Source organism: Podarcis pityusensis, assembly GCF_964106645.2.
Source record: "Podarcis pityusensis genome assembly, chromosome: 11".
Classification (NCBI taxonomy): Eukaryota; Metazoa; Chordata; class Lepidosauria; order Squamata; family Lacertidae; genus Podarcis; species Podarcis pityusensis.
In genome coordinates, this window is record NC_138036.1 from 24,900,155 (window position 1) to 24,919,900 (window position 19,746).

General features: G+C 43.6%; 1 long non-coding RNA gene across 1 annotated transcript; it reads left to right on the forward strand.

The window, feature by feature from the left end:
• The first annotated feature begins 13,774 nt into the window (after positions 1 to 13,774).
• On the forward strand, positions 13,775 to 18,769 carry LOC308458501. Its single transcript, XR_013977490.1, has 3 exons — positions 13,775 to 13,916; positions 15,359 to 15,504; positions 17,561 to 18,769. It is a non-coding gene; the product is annotated as an uncharacterized lncRNA (long non-coding RNA).
• The last annotated feature ends 977 nt before the right edge of the window (positions 18,770 to 19,746 follow it).

Genomic DNA, 19,746 nt, shown 5'->3' on the forward strand with positions numbered 1-19,746 from the left:
ACATAACCTGGAAGCTGTTTGCGGACAAACGCCGGCTCCCTCGGCCAATAAAGCGAGATGAGCGCTGCAACCCCAGAGTCGGCCACGACTGGACCTAATGGTTAGGGGTCCCTTTACCTTTACCTTTATTCAGTGCTGATGCAACAACTCTCAGAGGAAGCTCCCCACCTCGCTGTGCAGATGGAGCTCTGGATCCCTCTGGACAGTTCCTTGGGTGGCCCAGGCCTCCTGCTCAGTACCTGCTCTGACTGATTGAGCCCTCTACACTGCTCAACATCAAAAGAAGCAGACACCCAGATGTGCTTGATGGTAATGCAGGCCTTGGAGCAGACTGTAGCTTGAATGGCAGCAGTTGGGGCTTCCTGTAGATACATTTGGCATAGGCGGGAAGAATCCTCTTCATCATCTGTAGTTCCAAATTGCTCCTCCCAGAATCTTGTCAGTGGTTTGGGTTTGCCCGGGAACAGGTGGTGGAATTCCTCCACCAGATACCCATCATCAATTGCCTCCGAGGGAACCCACGTGTTTTCCGACCCGGGTTCTCCCTCCCAAGCTACCAAGTACTCCACCTGGCGCCCTCACCACCTTGAATCAAGTATTTCCGTGGCCAAGTGGTGGTGCTCCCTCTCTTATACCTGTGGGTGTGTGGTGACTTCTCCCTCTCGCCCCGGGAATTCCCGCCCCTCCCTGTACGGTGAGAGTAGGAACCTATGGAACACCGCGTGTATTTTCATGCTGTCAGGCAACTTGAGCTTGAATGCCACGGGGTTCACCTGCTGTGTTACCTCAAACGGTCCCAGCCACCTGGTCTGCAACTTCTTGCACCCCCCCTTAAAGGGTAACCCTTGGGTTGACAACCCACCCGTATGGTCTCCCCTTCCCTACAGTGCTTGTCTGCCTGCCTCTTGTAAATTTCCTTGGCCCGCTCCAAGTTCATCTTAAGTTGCTGGTGCAGGGCCTCCATTTCTTCCACAAACTGCTCTGCCGCAGGTACGCTCCAACTTTCCTCACCACTCCCCGGGAAGGCCCTGGGGTGACACCCATAATTGGCCATGAACGGGCTCATTCCCGTGGACACATGTTCAGCGTTATTGTACGCAAATTCAGCCAGCGCTAGTTTCTCCACCCAATCGTTCTGCCTCTCGCTGACGTAACAGCGTAGGTATTGCTGGAGTATACTGTTCGCTCTTTCTGCTTCCCCTTTGTTTTCCAGGTGTCTCGCCGTCGAGAAGCCCACTTCGACCTGTAGCAAGCTCATGAGCTTCCTCCAGAACCGGAAAGTAAATTGTTTCCCGCGGTCGGAGATAACCCTTGAGGGAGCCCCATGCAACCTGAAGATGTGATCTACAAACAACCTGGCTGTTTCCTCTGCCGTAACCGCATGTGAGCAGGCTATAAAATGGCACATTTTTGTCAGTAGATCGACCACTACCATGACTGCTGTCTTTCCCCGGGACTTGGGCAAATCGGTCATAAAATCAATGGACACCACCTCCCAGGGTTTTCCCGGCATGGGTAAGGGTTCCAGTAATCCTGCGGGGGCAGCCCGCTCCCCCTTTGCCCTTTGGCAGTGGTTGCAACCCCGTACATATTCCCGTACATCCTCCCTCACCCTGGGCCACCAGAACTGCCTGGTGACGAGCATCATGGTTTTGTGCTGTCCAAAGTGTCCAGCTGTGGGGTTGTCGTGGAGTTGTTTGAGTACCTTCCCCCGTAGGGTCTCCCCCGGTACATACAGCGCCCCCTTATAGTACAGCACCCCTTCCTTCTCCATTGGCTCCGCCAGCGGGGAAGGCTGCCTTGGTATTTCAGGAATGCGGTAGTCATGGTAACGTTGCTCTCTCCCTTCCCGCTTCTCCTGAGCCCGCGCTTCCTGCCTTACACCAATCGCAAGCACAGCCTTGGTCAGCTGATCCATCGACTGTGGGCGGGGTGCGCGGGAAAGCTCGTCCTTCACCGTTGGGGACAACCCCTCCTCGAACAACATTTGAATGGGTTCAGAGTCCAGTTCCCACCCGAGCCGGTGAACTAACATGGCAAAGCATGACCAGTAGTCTCTAACTGACTGGTGCCCCTGTTTACAGTTCATCAGTTCCCGCCGAGTCACACTTTGCTGTACATCACTGGAGTACATTGCGTCCATCGCCTGGAAAAATTTCCTCAGGTCCTTCAAGGCGGCATTCTGCGTTGCCATTAGGGGCCTGATCCATTCCCTGGCCCCATCCTGCAGACGCCCAACAATATAAGCAACCCGCTCCCCGTCGTCTGCAAAATCATTCTGCTGCAGTTCCAAAGCGTACTCTATTTCCGTTCGGAACACACTATAGTCCTGGGGCTTCCCTCCAAATTTGTGTACCAGTCCCGGTACCTTCCTTGCTACGGGGGTGGGTCTGACCTGTGCATCTTGAGCCCGCCTTTCGTCCAGCCGCGCCGTCAGAAGAGCCACATGCTGCTCCAAATCTCGGTTCCTCTCCACCAGATTTTGCACTCCGGCTGCTCCCTCCGTGGCGCCAGCTTCTCCGGTTTTGCTCATGATGCTGCCTGCCGCTGTGCACAAGCAACGTCAGGGACTGACGGATTGCTATAATGGGTATGGGGTTGCTCGTGCTTAAGTTGCCGCCTCTCCTGGCTATGTTGCCTTGTTAAACCTTTCTGTCTGGACAGCCCTTCAATTCGTGGCTGCCTCAGTCGCTAGCAGAATCCGTCAGTGGGCGTTTCTTAAACCTCTTCCAACATAAAAGTTGTTTGACGCCCAGTCTCCTCCTACTCTCCCTGCGTGGAAGTCTTCTGCACAGGGAGGGCGTGGGTAGCGGAGGACCAGTGCTCTTCCCGCTGGTGTCCAGTGAAGAGTCCTGGAGCCCTCTCGCCGATTCCCCCATCTGCCCCCCTTTATCCCTGGTGTAACGTTGATTTGCTTCCCCCTCTGCTGAACTGCCTCTCTCCCTGCTTGGCCCTTCTCCAGCATCATTTGAGAGCCTCCCCTCCGCCTCAGGCTCCAATGTCAGTTCCCTGACAGGTGAGCTAGTCAGGGCTCAGATGTCAACAGGCCCTGGTGTATGTAAAAAAAGATGTCAGTGATAATGATAACTTGAAGCTACGTTCAGTATGTGTACATATAGTCAGTTCCTAGGTCAAGGCGAAGCACTTGAAGAGAGAACTTCCTGTGAAGGTGAATGAGAGGAGGAAGCCAGTTTGGGCCAGGAGGCTCAGGAGTTAAATTACTTAACTGTACTTAAATTAAGCTGTTCATGTTTGAGATTCATGTGCCTCAAGTCTGTTTCTGTGAAAGACAGCTGTGGTGGTTTGTGTATGCTCTTCTCAATAAGCACCCTCTGCTCACTCAGATAGATATTTACAGTTCTTTATTTTACATATGTACAAGCAGCACAGTACAATCATGCATCCGAATTGTCCGGTTCAGATTTGGGGAGTGGTCTTCTCTTGCTTCTCGTCCAACAGAAGAGGCGGGGGAGCTTCATGGGACGTCTCTGATCCCTGCACTTTAACCCTCTCCTTTCCTGTGCCGAATGCACAGGCATAGGGGCTACATCTGTTCCTGAGCTCCCTGTGCGGTGCTGGGGCTCTGTTTCAGCATCGGAGAGCCTTCCCACCTCCTGGCTCTCTCCCTCTTCCCCTTCTGTCACTTCCTCTCCGTCTCCTTCTGACTGTTCCCGCTCTGACTCTTCTCCTCCACCCCCACCCCCGACTCAAAGGCGTTCCTTGGCAGTCCTTGCCCTGCTGGGCAACAGCACAATATGCACCCCTTTTACAGTAGCAGATTGAAGATACTAGCTGTGGACAAGTGGATGGGTGTGATTTGAAGAGGAAAGTGAAGGGCCATTGGGCCCACTCATCCCTCTGGCCAAGGGCCCCCATTAACCTGCAGTCAGCCTTGAGCCCTAGTCACTAAAGCATCATCTTATTACCTTTTTGGCAGACCCAGTTAGATCAATGACCCTCAACACAGCTATGATTATTACCTGCAATACCAGCAAAAAATCTTTATCTTTGTCACAGAGCTACTTTATACCATCATTTCTCTACATAAAACTTGGTCATAAACTGACAATTTCAGCATTTTACTATATGTAAAAGCATTTTAAAAACCTGTGAATTAGGTCTCACTTTAGTAACCTATCTGAAGCTGCTGACTTCAGTCTAAGTATAGCATAGTCAGGCCACTTAAATCTCATGAACTCTGCTGGATTGCAGCATTTTCTCCATTTCCAAAGGTTCCAGTGCTTTCCAAGTTTATACAAATGTCTGTTGCATCATGCAGATGAGGATTTTATTTTATTTTTTGTAGTCTAAGCTATAATTGTGTGGCACTCCCCCACCATGAGGCCTATTTGACTGAGGACTTTGGACTGCACTGAAGCAATACTGAGAGAATTCTATAAATGTAAACATAGTGATTACTCCATAAAAATTATATGTGCACTCTAAAATAATACATGGCATAATATTGTTTGCTAGGCTGTTAAGGCATTTACAGAGGTCATAAGGATGATATATGTATGAATAGCAGCACAGCCAAGACTTAAATGCAATTAAGATGGTTTTTATTATATAAAATATTACATCCCACACAGAAACAGCTTCTATTTAATTATTTTGTCCAACGTGCCTCTTTTCATTCCCCACCCCCCTTCCTTCTCCTCCTGGCTACATTACACACTGGAGGAGGTTATTCTGCCTTCATGGGTTTTAGCTTAATTAATTGGCTAATCTCTCCAAAAACAGTTTTTATCTAAAATGTTTATGCACAATCTCTTAATTAACAGAAAGAAGAAAAAAATGCTCATGGATTGGTAACCAAGTCATTTGCTGCCTCTTGCAATTACATTTGACCCATGACATTGCCATTAGCATTTTTGAACTAAAGCATATTTTACATTTGATTTCAGGGTCATGTACAATAGGTTGCATAGGGTTACATAATCTACATAATAATGCTGTATGGATTCAAGCACAGAAGGTCCAAGGACTCTTTCCATCTGAATTCAAATGAGCAATGCATGCTCTGTGTTACCCTCCCTCATGTGCAAGCTGTAGTGGCTTTTAGAGGTGCACCAAATGTTCATTTTGATGCTAAAAAAACAACAACAACCCAAACCCTAAAACATTTTTGTTGTGTCAGTCCTGCTTTGAGGAATGTTAACTCCTCTCTCTGCCCCTTTCACTGTTTTCTTTTTTTCCTGTTGTGATTCAGTGTCTAACTGGCAGCTTCAATGGCTTTTAAATATAACAACTGGGGTTCTTTCTCCTAAAACATGACCCTTTCCCCAACCAGGGATTACCTATATGGCCTGTTCCTTAGGCAATAAACGAGGGCATTTTGACAGACACATAACTTCAATGCTTTGTAAAAATACTGAAAACCAATGGTTTGAATGAAATTCTTCATTGGGTCAATTGTACTGGCAAGGTCTCTTCCATCAGCACTGGATTTAGGGTGGCGCAGGTGGTTCCCCCACACAGGGTGACAAGCCAAGGGGCACAAAACAACAACCTATTTATCATATATATAGGGAGGTGCCAAATTTTGTCCTCTCTCATGGTGCCATATCACCAAACGCCTCCCCTGCTTCCACCCTTCTGTTATTTGTCATGTTGGAGAAAATAATAATTTCATAAAACTGTATTTTGATGATTCTGATTTCTTTTGAGCCTATGGCCTAGCTAAACTGAAAAGGCCTGTGCCTGCCCACCTTTTGCAGTACAGAACTTGTTGTTTTTAGGTACCGTGTGTAGCGAACGTCCATTCCAAAACACTGAAAAGAATAAACTGTTAGACTCTACGGTGGCCATTGTATACATGAAAAGAGAATCAGCTAGGCATGGCAATTGTGATTTATCTTGAATTTTTTTTTGTAGCTAGATGAAAGAGGACATTGGAATACATTTAATGAATAGGAAAATTAGTCAAAGTCTTAATAAAGGAAGACACTGAAAAATGGTTATATGTAATCACATTATATTATGGTGAGGGCTGATCTGAAGAGCCAAAGGTTTTTGATTGGTTCAGGATGATGATATTGGGTTGTGACTATTAAGATTGCTGTGATCCTTTGATTGGTGAAATGAAATGACATGTTTGATCTGGAAGTGTATAAAAAAACATTGCTTTGGATGTGGTTCCTTGCAGCCTCCTCCTTATTTTTGAATCTGTCCTTATGTGTATTTGTAAATCACTTGGAGTCTGCATCTTTTTCTTTTCTGTTTCTACGTGGGTAACTTTCAGTCTAGGAACCTCTTTTAAAATATCCCCAACAGTCTCTCTGTCTGCTTTTCTACCTCTCTGGTCAGATATCACCCCCCTTAATCCTGTTGTACTTCTGCTTAATCCCTTTAACCTTTGGAATTTTGAAGAGTTGAGGAAAGATACAGTTATCTGTAGCTGATTCTGCTTCTCTCACTTTGATCATGGCTGTATTTCAACAACGTTGCACCTGAAGCAAAAGTCAAAACAACATCAGTCTCTCCCATTCATTTTGAGGGATAATGACACAGAAGGATAAATGTTTGGAGGCGGGGGGGGGGGATAGCACTGAGATAAACTGCTTCATCGTAAAGTCTGCCTTGAGAATGATATTCATCAACAATCACAATCGATGAAAAAGGTGGCAGCAATTAATTGCTCAGTAGATGTCTAATGATTTGAAATTACTATTAATACAAATTCTTATAAAAGTTGCAAACTGCAAGTACTTTCTTGAAAGAGGCAATCCAGCCTATTATTATAATCTAATAATAATAATAATAATAATAATAATAATAAGTGGTATTCAGTTAAGCATTATTTGGAGTAGACTCACTGAAACTGCTTCATATCTGATCAGATCACTGTGTTAGAAAACATATAGGATGCAAGGCAGGATACAGATCTGCTTCCACTGTGGTATAGTCCTTCCTTTACTACTGTGCTGTGGTCCTTACCTGGAACAGCAATGTTCTACTAATTTCCGATTGATATTCTCCCCAATATCCATGCTAGACCTCCTGTTGCCTCTGTTACCTGTATTATGGGTTGGTGGCTTCAGTGATTTGTTATGAGTCATAGTTTCTAGAATGACTTTGTTAAATTCAGATTGTATATCTTTCAAGGTTCTTTTTCTTCCAGTTGTTTCATTGCTTTCTTCAATCTCCATTGGTTATAATGGTCCCCTCTGAAATGCTATAATTTGCAAGGCATGAAATGTTGATAGCGTCAAATTGAAAACAAAATGATGGGGAATAGCATTCCTTGGGGTAATGACTCTATATTCACCCACTCCATTTCCCCCCAAATGTCCCCCAAATATTGCAGGTCAGGATCAATGCAACATGACAGCCTGTCAAGAATCTTGCCATAATGACTGCTGAGTTTAGCAATGGTTGCACAATTATTTATTATTTCCATGATTCCTGTTGGGCTACTTTGGCTAATAGTTGACTGCAAACCTATTTTGAGACGTTTGGTGCATGTTACAGATCCTGAGTTGTACCTCTTGCCCTTTGCTGAATTCAGTTATGCTCTTGGTGCAATTTATCACTTGGGGGCATTTTGCAGAAATTGTCATGTGTTTTGCATTTTGTCTTGCTGTTGTATTTTTGAATTTTTATCATTTAAACCACCTTTAGAGATCTCTACTCAGAAAGGGAGCCTATAAATATTTTTTTAAAAAAAAATTGTCAAGGTGATCTGAAACGGAAGAGAACTGATGTAGCTGTTTTGCAAATACAGTGGTACCTCTACTTACGTTCACCTCCAGTTACGTATCCTTCGGGATACGTGCGCAGCAAACCCGGAAGTATTTTTCCGGGTTTCGCCATGCGTGCATGCTCAGAAGCACTCTACATGCCGCATGCACACAAAGAAGTGCTAAACCGTGCTGTGCGCATGCACAGAAGCAGCAACTCCGGATATGCACACCTTGGGATCCGACCAGAGCTCTGGAACAGATCCCGTGCGCAACCAGAGGTACCACTGTACTGTGGGTATCTAGTAATGAAAAAAGCAACCCTCTACACTTGCAGTAGCCATTTCTGAATCTAATATGGCCATCATGATGGAAATGTTATGACTAGTCTCCAACATTCACTTGGTCATTGGGAATAATTTTCCGGCTCAAATGCAGCTGAAATCTTGCCCCAAATGTAAATTTGCAACAAACGCAATTGATTCCAATATGGCACCTAAATGCACTACTTGCCAAATTGACAACATTATTTTTCTGGCACAGGCTGACCACTTCTAATTATAAGAGACATTTGTCATTTGTGGCAACCAGTGTCCTATGACAGCAAAATCTACGGGGTGCATCCAGCACACAATGCGAATGTTCCATCCTTGCAAGGATGGCTGGCCTCAACTAGAGCCAGGGCTTTTTCGGCTGTGGCTCCGATCTGGTGGAACACTCTGTCACAAGAGACCAGGGCCCTGCGGGACTTGACATCTTTCCGCAGGGCCTGCAAGACAGAGCTGTTCCACCAGGCCTTTGGCCAGGGCACAGCCTGACTCCCTCCCTCGGCAATCTTCACGGAGCTCTGGCCCAAAAGTTGTCATTAATCTGATTGGAATTAATTTTATAATGAAATGATTTTAGAATGTTTTATCATTTTACTGTTGTTAGCCGCTCTGAGCCCGGCTTCGGCTGGGGAGGGCAGGATATAAATAATAATATTATTATTATTATTATTATTATTATTATTATTATTATTATTATTATTATTTCTACTTGCTCAGTTTTATACTTCTCTCCTGTACCTGCTCCCTCCATTATTATTTTTTTAAATCAATTTTAGGGATTGCCCCAACCCTCTGGAGGAGATTGGGGAGAGCACATATGGGGAGAGGAGATGGGCATAAATTCCATTGTGCAAGCAGAAATCCTTGCACTGATGATGCACATTTGTTGAATATTTCACTAGAAATTTTTATTGGTCACTTTATATTAATATTGGGAGTGGGGAGTTGTTCCCAGCATCAGTGTACATGATTCATTTTCAGCCTTTTTTTAAAAAATAAAATAAAATTCATAATCCTTAGGCAAAAAAGCACTTATAGGCACCATACCACAGTACAAGCTCAATTAGCTCTCCTTGAACAGGACCGGACATTTCTTCAAATAAGAAGGGAAGTCCACTGACAATGTTGGCCAGCTGGGGCCCTACTGGGCAGCCAGGTCACCTGATCCTTGATGAACTGAAAAGGGCTGCCAGACCCTTCTGCCAGCAAACAGCCTGGGTGGCAATCCAGACAATAAGATGCCTTGGAAAGGCTGCCAGAGCCCCTGATTTGAAGCCCCTGTTGCTTGACAAATGTGTGAGCAAGACTGTAACTTTGAAACGTGATTCAGAAATTAGGAGAGGCATTTCTTTTTTTCTGCTGCTGATTGGAATGGGCTTACGTCACTCCATTTCAGTTGGCATTGTTGAATTGTATTAGCACACAGTGGGCCAATATTAATTTCCACGCATCTATAAAAGCAGCACATTTTTGAACTAATATCTCAGCGAGGCTGTTTGCCCAGTTGCAGGTCAGGGCAATGCTAATCTACAATGTATTAATATAATACAAGTCCAGTCAGTCCTTCTATGCTACAGCATTTCTATTGCCGGCTCCTAGAAAATGTAATAGGTTTGCTGCACTTTTCGAGGTGCACTTTTGACCTTGGTCTCTGGAGGGAATTCTCAGAGGCCAGTCATCCATGTACTGAAAGAAATTAGTATTTCTGCTCTGGGATGAGCTGCTGTAGCTGGTATATGTCTGGGGATTGTGTGTGTGGGATGCAACTTATTCTGAAAGCTAATACAGCAAGGCAAGATTGATTTGCATGGCATCATTTGAAGGACTTGGAAAGGAAGAATAATTGCAGTTTGCTGTCCGAAAGAGATGAAGCATGAAGAGATGTATGATACATTTTTCATCAGATAACTTTTCAGAAGAGCAGCTCCCAAACTTATTAATATGATTCACCATTGCAATTTAATTTTTGCTGCTGCTGGTGGGTATCCACCCCACAAGCTGGAAGAGATCCTGTACTTGACTATATGCAGTGCATTGTTTGCAGAGGCTTGGAGGCCAAAAGCAGCCTTCCAGGGCTCTCTGTCTGATCCTTTGAACTCTCCCCAGGCCGCACTTCCACCCCATCCACACCCCCTCTACCCAAGCCTTTACTCTGAGTCCTCCTTGACTGTTTTTGCCTGGCTGAAATGGGTTCTTGAACTCTGATAATGTCTCTTGCACACCTGGATGGGGGACAGAAGGGTGTGTGAGAGTGTGTGGGGGAACAGTTAATTGTTTGATTGCACACTAGAATGGAGAATGCCTGTATGTACATATTGCTGAAGGGTTCAACACTGGAAAATTCCATTGGAGTATACTAAGCTAAAAGAGTGCTCTCTGATCTTCTAGCTGAGCTGATAATTAATTGTTTGTGTTCTCTGCTAGCTCTCACATGTGTGTTTAACCTTAGATCTCATGAGGGTATTCAACTGCAAATTTGCCCTCTTGAAGGGAGTTGCCTGTTAGTCTTTCTCTGGACACCACAGAGACAACAAAGGATGTGATAATGATACCTGTCCAGGAACTGCATAGCCTTAGGCTGGATGCAAGCTAATGTAAGCTAAGGAGGAGACAAGGCATTGATTTTTGCTCTCATCATAATTATGTTATATATTTAAGAAGAACCGCCTATGCTTGGATAGGCATATGTTTTATGGATGTATCGCTGATGGTTTTGTACCTGTTTTGAAGAAGTTCTGGTAAGTAAAGCTTTGAATCATGATTATGAGTCTGGGCAATTTTTATTCCAAAAAGAGTCATTTTTATGCATCCAATAGTTTCATGCTGCACGATATTAATATCTGCAACAGAAACTAGCCTACTGTACAAAAGTCAATATTATATTTATTGCTCCACTCTGGTCCCACTCACCACTGGAATGGCCCCTGTAAATTTGCCCAGAAGGGAGTGTGGTCCCACTGAGAGCTGAGCATGCTCAGTAGTCACGAAATGCTAAATGGCTGTTGAGTAGGGGAAATAAAAGTGTGTGAGAGAGGGGATGGAATGATATATCATGGGAAAGGATGAGGCTGGCTGGCACAACAAACGGGGCATTCAACATACTGCAGAGATTTGTAGCAGGAACCACTTGTCATGGCTAATAGTCACTGATGGATCCATCTTCCATTAATTTATCCAATCCCCTTTTAAAGCCATCTGTGAGAGCATTGCCTTCAGAGTACTTCTGTTTCTGCCTCTTTGCCTTTCTGGTAAAATTTCAGCTGAAATTTCATAGCTTATTCCAGAGTTGAATCTCCTCCCCTCCCCCTTTCCTGAAAGCAGCAACATACAAAATTCACTGCTGACATCAGCACCTGAAGATCTAATGAATTCACTGGCCTGTGCTTTCAGCAAATTTGGCTCAGCATCCCTAGTGAGCAAAATGTCACATTACCTCTGCTGAGCAGGACATTTCACATAAAATATTAGCAAAAACAATTAACTTTAAGCCATTAATCCCGTGGATGCTACTTTGCACCACATAAGGATTTAAGCCAATTCCCTGTAAATGTCTTTGGCTTAATAGATTATATTATGAAATGTAAAATTGAGAGATACTAAATTAGCTGAAATATTATTTCTATATCAATTTTAGTTGAACAAATAAGAGCCAGCGAGTAATAGGGCAAAAGATTAATGTTATATCAATATACACAGGTACAATTTGCATATTTTATTTTGCATTTCATTATCATTCATTTTCACAAAATTATTTGGGAAGGCAGGATATAATTTAGAACTTTGCATAGAAAGCATGGAGTGAAAATAAAGGACCAGCAGAAAAAGCTCCTTTCTCCCATTGCTACATGCTGCAAATGAGTAATGGCGGCATACTTTCAGATGCTGTAACATGACATGACATCTTAGGTGGAGGTCAGGCTTAGGTGAATAAAGGAATTGTGAGGGAGTTGGGAAAACTGGACTAACGCAGACTAACTTGGGGGAACCGGTAGGAGACAGATGCAGCCAGCAAATGAATAGGTTGGGTTGGAGGATTTCTTTCTTTTGTTATATATTTTTTTATCTTGACTGATCCAAGGAGGCTAACACTATTGCAGTCTTTAAAAATAATTACACAACAAACTGCAACAACTAATTTTGAGGAGGCAACGAGCAAAAACAGCAAAAGCAATAAAACCCAGCAGATATTCAAAACAATAATAGCAGAGCCAATAAAAAAACCAACCGTATTCTTTCAGCCCAAATACTTCTCAAAATAGCCAGAATTTAGCCTGTTGCTTGAAGCTGCACAGTATTCTTTGCTCTGTCAGGTTTCCCTGGAGAAGGCATTCCATAATGTTGGTTCCATAACAAGAAAGGCCTTGCTTCTAGTGGACCTTCGCTGATCATGGTATCTCCCCTGCTGGACCTCACTCGGTGGAGGTATTAGGACAGTGTGGCCTCTTATACATCACCCCACAACACAAAAAGACCAAAAAAACCCAACCCTACAAATTTGCATAGAGTTTGCATATGCTAATTTATGGGCCGGATTCAACTAACTGGACCTTCTGGTGAGCCTACACAAGAACTTCCACTTGATCAAGGGGCTTTCACCCTCTCCTCCCCCCACATGCTCACATGTGCCTCCTGCAATTCAGGTGGAGGGTTGGGAGAACCCCCAAAACAGTATGGGCGGTGTGCTTAAAAGCATTCAATTGGGGAAGCAGAAATTCTTGAGCTGACAGATCATTTGTTACAGTGTGAGGATGAATTCCTCTGTATATGTTGAGTCGCAAATTTAGACATCAAAATAGTCTAAACAGAAATACAATGCAAGAACTACACCAGGGAAATCTATGACTAGGGACCTCTGTGCTTAGTCTGCTTTCAAGATGCCAAGTGTTTATGGGCACCCTCAAGACTCATTCTCTCCCTTCTTACCTTAAAAGAACACCAGGACCAGATAACACATCAAATGGAAGACACTTTCAGAGGACTGTCCTTTGTAAAGCAGGGCTTGTGACCATCCTACACTCACAGCCAGGTGAGCAGCAGCAGGGAGTACGGAAGAAAGAAAACACAGTAAAACAGGGATGAGAAATGAATGTGTTGGAAAGCAAAATGGTCAAGACAGAATAAAGCTGCTGACTCCTTTATATGGACTGAAGGATGTCAAGGGATGTTCCACTGCCTGTTACAACCCCATTAGCAGTATTCCCAACTAGAGCCAGCTGTGCATGTAGATAACAAGCATTAGGAAGGGGGGGTTGGCTGAATTCGTTCAGCTTAGTGGGTCACAGGTTGTGCAGGCTCCTCTTGGTGGAATACTACAAATCCTTTAACAGCACATAACTCCAGTATTCAAAAGCGTGCAGTGGCAGCCCATACGCTAGCAGGCTAGCTTCAAGATTATTGCATTACTTTGCAAGACCCTTAACAACTCAGGTTGAGGATACCTCAGGGACTGTCTGATTCCTTATATTCATGCCCCATCTTAGGGGTCTTTGGGGCAGTTGGTGTTGGCTCAGATGCACAGATCTCATCCACCAGGAGCCAGGTGTTCAGTTTTCTGGGCCCCATTTTATAGAGTTCCCTGCCAGCTGAGGCCTGACTGGTACACACACACACACACACACACACACACACACACAGAGTGCTTTTTTCTGGGGGTACGCAGGGGTATGCATACCCATAAACATTTTGTGACTCTAATGGGTGAAGAAACTAAAAGTTTTAAAATTTTTACTTTCTTCTCTAGCACAGTGAATCGTCAGTTCCGTTGCTACCCTTGATGGTGGCCTCATTTCCTGTCAGGGTGTTTCCTGAGTCTCAGGCAGAAGCGAGCGTTTAATGTGTGAAGCAGTGTGGAATGTGGATGTGTGGTGTTTGTAAATTCATGATTTTTGAAAGGATGACATCTGAGGTAACGCATGTTCTTTGTACTGTTCTGTTGTCCGTTTACTGTATTTATTTTTCCAGATTTGAACTATAAAATGGTGGTTTTCTTGAGTCAAAATGAGAGTACCCTTAAGCATTTTTTTAAGGAAACAAAAGCACTGTATATATTCTAGCAGGCATTTGCACTGAATTCTGATTTTTCCAATTTTAACTCCATTTTTATTTCCACCATACTGAGCTTCTTGTACACTGCTGAGAGACACTTGTAATTAAGTGGTATATGTTAATGTAGTCTAAATATATAATGGGGTTGAAACAGAGGAAGCAGAACTTGGTGAAAGAAAATGGCAGCATCTCACAATCCACAGCAAAGGGGGCCTGGTGGAAAGGGAAAGAACACAGAGACGTTAGGAGGCTCCTTGAGGCAGCCTGGGCACCATTTAGTCTGTCTCGGTTGTACCATTTCTCAAGACCAAATAATTCCTGTCTCCAAAGATCCCAGTAAGAGGTCTATTGTGACTACTAAATTCTCTCTCTCAAAATTTTTTTTTTTAAGAAAAAAAGGAAATTATCCCTCCCAAACCAATTTCCCTGCTGTGAATGAAACCATTTTTCTTAATATAGCAAGCAATTAAAAAGCTTTGCATAGCACCAAAGTAAATGCACTTTACAGAGAGAGAATGCAAATGCCTCAAGTTGCAGTGGTTTTCCTTTGCCAGCTCTCAGCAAGCGGCCATTTAGCTTTAATTGTTCCTAACAGTGTGGGCCAATTAAGAATGACATCAGCAGAGCAAGGATTATTTGTTAATCTGTAAAATGTATATACTAGACAGTTCCTTTTTTGGCCATGGTTCTCCCCACACAGCGCATGGGAGAGGGTGGAGAAGGGAAGGGAATTTAGCCAGCTGGAACTCTCCAAGAAATCCTTGGATATTAGCAAGCAATTGGTGATAAGCAAGATAAATGGACAAAGGTAATGTAACAGAACCAAATTTAGAAAGCATGTGCTTGTTTCTGGAAAGATGGGTATGGCTGGACATGCAGCCAAAATGATAAGCAGGATATAAACCTCTCTGTCAAGCATCCAGCAACTGCCTGACATAAATTTATAAAATTATGCATGATGCAGAAAGCAGATAGAGAAATTCTTTTCTCCCACTCTCATAACACCAGAACTGGTAAACATCCAATGACCTGGATGTTGGAAGTTTCTCGGTAGTGGCGCCCTCCCTGTGGAACGCCCTCCCACCAGATGTCAAAGAGAACAACTACCAGACTTTTAGAAGACATCTGAAGGCAGCCCTGTTTAGGGAAGCTTTTAATGTTTGATGTATTACGGTATTTTAATATGTTGTTGGAAGCTGTCTAGAGTGGCTGGGGAAGCCCAGCCAGATGGGCGGGGTATAAATAATAAATTATTATTATATTATTATTATTCAGAACAAATAAAAGTACTTCTTCACACAGCACATAGGAAAACTGGAACTCCCTCCCACAGAAGGCAGCCATGAATTTGAGTAGCTTTAAAAGAGGATTAGAAGAATTCATGGAGGACAAGGCTAAAATGGCGCTGTCAGGCAGGTGTCTGGATCCAGTCAGCAATAACTCACAAGGTATCAGTGAACTATTCAAAGAAGCAAAACAGCTCAGGCCTAGCAAGCACAGCAACTATTCCCAGCAGATTGTGCCCCGATGAGGCAGTTGCAAGGACTGAAGGCCCCTGCCATCCCACTGCTCTCTCAGTCCCCCCCCCTTGATCCATTCCAAGCAACCTGGGACTTCTTTGCCCTGTCTGTCTCTGCTCCGCTTCCAAAAATGCATTTGTACATCCATTTCTTAATTTGTTTACCATTAATTTGTATTGCAGTAATGCTGCTTTTGCAACCCACCTTAGATCAGACCTTGACCTGATCTTTGGTCCCAATCCAATCCTGTAGTCACCTTTGACTGGACTTAACTGTCCAGGGGTCCTTTACCTTTTTACCTTTTTTACATTACAATATAGGCCCTATATTATAGGGACTCGGATATTGAATTCATCATGGTTTATCTGCATACACAAGCTACCATTATGTGTTGCATGGTCAATATAGAGGTGGATAGTGGTCTTAGCTTGACTGAGTGGCCTTCATTTACCTAGAAGGAAGTCTCACTGATTTCAAGGGTAATTACTCTGAAGTAAGGATGCTTAGGATAGTGGCTGTAAGATAGATATACAGTGGTACCTCGGTTTACGAACTTAATCTGTTCCGGAAGTCCGTTCTTAAACTGAAACCATTCTTAAACCAAGGTGCGCTTTCCCTAATGAGGCCTCCTGCCACCAGTGCCCTTCCACTGTTCGGATTCCGTTCTTAGACTGAAGTAAAGTTTGTAAACCGGGACACTACTTCCGGTTTTGCGGAGTTTGTAAACTGAATCGTTTGTAAATAGGGCTGTTCTTAAACTGAGGTATAGACATAGGGTGGAATTCAACACTGCACTAATACAATCTTCCCATCAGTGCAAGAATTTATGTTTGCCAGATACAATAACCTCTCCTCTCCTCTCCTGCATGTTGTTGCGTGTCGAGGTCCCCAGGGCCACCCCAATAACTCACACATCATACAGAATTTTTGTTTAAGATTTTTGGCATAATTTTGGCCACAACTTTATTGAAATACAAATTTGTGAGTGGTTGCTTAGGCATTGGTTGCGACTATCTGCCCCCACCATGGGGGACAGACTGACATTCCGCACAATGCAAAAGTCAGAATAGGGGAATACACTTGGGGGTTACGCGGACCAGGGAACCTGCCCTCACCCCAAATGCAACCAGGAGCTCATTGCTATGGCCCGAGCCCCCTTGACAGAGTGGACAAGCAATAGTTAGCCCCCAATTCCTTTAACGGAATCCCTTGCAGCAGCAGCATTAGAGGGGCAGGCACTCAACCTACCAAGGGCAGGCACTCAACCACTTCCCCTCAACCAACCAAACCATAAACCAATGCCTAACTGCAACCTTACAAGTTGTGACGATTTGCTACGCAGTAGGCAAAAACCAAATGGCCCCAGCCAATCAGCCAGATGGACAAAATTCCTACCAGGCCCCTGCCCCAAGAGCAGACGACCCCATGACAGGCATAGCAAGGTCAAAGAGAACAACCCTAATTCTAGGGAGAGGGGGGGGGGACGGGCAATCCGATGCACGGGCGAAAAGAGGAAGCCCTAGCCTCGTGCAAGGAGTTTTAGCATTTCTGGCTGTTAATCAACAAACGGCAACATTAACTTCTTCCCAACAACAAGGGAAGCCCCAATCGCATCAGTGGCCAATGAACAATTAGCCCGCCCCCAACTTTGGAGTGTCCTGGCGGCCCCCACCGCAACACGTGCTCTCCATGAAGGAGAACACGCTTTCTGGACCCACTACAAATATATTGCCTCAGGTGCCACCACAAAATGGCTGCCATGGGCAGCAAAAAAAGAAGCGATGTTACTCTGTGCTGGTGAGTGCTTTCACCCCACAAAAAGGTTTGTGTGTGTGTAGTATTTCAGACACCTGTCACTCTAGATGGTTTGTTTATAATGGGCACAATACTGCACAAGTAAAAATACAGAAAAGTTGTTTCAATCTGCAGAGCAGAGGTGCATGGAGGTGGAATGTGAATACGATGTTCTTTCTGTATATTTTAGGCTGCTTGCAATCCACGACAAGAAAAGAAGAGCTTCTCTTGTTCCTCGTTCCTGACTGGAGCTGCATTAAGAAGTGCGCTGGGATTCCCAGATTGCTATTAACAACTGCAGGGATTCTCTCATTTTTGGAATCCCTTTAACAGACGACTCCATCAGCATCCCTCTTTTTCTCTTTTCTCTGTTGCTTTTCTGTGCTGATATGAAGAGTGATATGTCTGCTGGTGGTGATGAAAAGCTACATCACTGCCGGCTTCCCTCAAGTGGAGGCCTGCCAGTGCCAATCATTGTTACAGCAACTAACTCATCTCAGCTGTCCATGAAATCCGAAATCTTCCTTGGGGTTTTCTGCCATGCTACAGACAATCAATCCAAAGATGTTGAGATCTAGAAGTTTAAAGCAGATGCGGCTACAATTCTTGACCCAGCAAGTGGCTCTGGGATTTAACCACAGTCTTCGAGACTACAACCAGCCCAGCTGTGAGGATCGCAGTGCCAGTAATAATAGATCACATGGCTTCTGCAAGGAACGAAATTAAGGGTAGGTTGTGACCAAAGGATGGGAAACAACACTGAAAAAGCCTTTGAGAGACATTATGTCAGAATGACTGTAAATCATTGCAAGGCTGGGAACTTATCAACGGTATGTACTTTATTTATTCTTACTGTTCTTGTGATTGAGGATGGTCTCGGTTAACATTTCTGAAAATGTAGTCATAGTCAGCTTCCCTGTATTCTTTACATATATTATTATACTAGATAGATAGATGGTAAATTTCGGGGGGAAATTCTATTCAAATCCAATGGGTTAAACAAATTTTAAATATACCATATCACTCATACAACCCACAGATTAATCAACAACAAATCATAACTGATACTTCTAGCATTTTTGAGTCATAACATTCAGTTAGATTTCTGTCCAATTTTGCTGCACAACTTCCAGTAGTTTTCTTATCTTCTGATATTTATTCTTGTTTTTTGCTTCTACTATTGAAGCAATTTAATTATCCCACCATTCTAACAAGCCTTTTTTTTTTGCAACGCATATATCCCAGATTGTCTCAGAATATGAAATCTTATGCATTAGTATTCTATGCCAAATACAACATTTCCATTCTTCTAAGGATGACAGTTCTTGTCCCCCTCCTCCCACTTTTAACTACTAACATACAGGCTGATTGAAAACCATTGTGGTGTTTTTAGATAATACTTGGGCCACAGTGCCTGTGGGTGGTTTATTTCTTGTGATATTTGTTTGCCAAAGACTGGATAAAATTGCATATTTGTGTTGTAAATCAATAAAAATTATTTAAAAACAAAAACAAAACTCCAAGTCTTGTCCAAATATTCAACATAACGCTTCCCTAAATTCACAATTCAACGCTTTATTTCTGGTCTGAAAGTGCATGAAATGTTACGCAAGCCAAAGTGCATTTATTTAGGGCATAAAAGTGTATATATTAGTGAAGATAACATAAAAATACAAATTATTTTAGAGGATTTTGCTTACAAAAATGTGTATATTGGTCAAAACTGCAAACAAAAAACGCATCTATTGGGAGGTATTTGCACAAAAACAATGACAAATTTTCATGAGATTTTTTTAAAAAAATGCAAATTGCTGTGGAAAGGTGAAGAACTGAATTTGGACCTAGAAAAATGAGAACCAGAGATACATCAAAACGGACAGATTCTTACATCCCAAATCCCAAATACAGAAGCTGAAGAATCAGGAAAATGGTTTGGGAAAGTGAATCTGGGCCAAGGGCCATTTCACAAAACCAATTTTCCTAGAATTACTGGATTAGTTTCATGAATCATGGGCCAAATCACTGGTTTTATCCTGCCCTCTCTGAGAGTCAGCTGAATTTTCAGATTTCTGACATTGAACATGGTGGGAGAGAAAAGCCACTCATATTTGCATTCACAGAGGAGAAGGAAAGCTAATTCCCCCAGCTTTGTAAGGTCAGGTGCTTGTCGGTGTGAAGATAGAAGCTCCAGGATGAAGAAGAAAATAGAAGAATCTACTGACATGAAAGTGGCAAAGGAAGTCTTAGAACTGTATTGGAAAATGTCCAGTGAAGGTATAAATACACAATGAAGTAATCTGTGAAAGACTGCCTCCTTCCCTATGGGTCCTCCCATGTGCAGAGATCAGCAGATAACCCTTTGGGTAGTTCCATCAT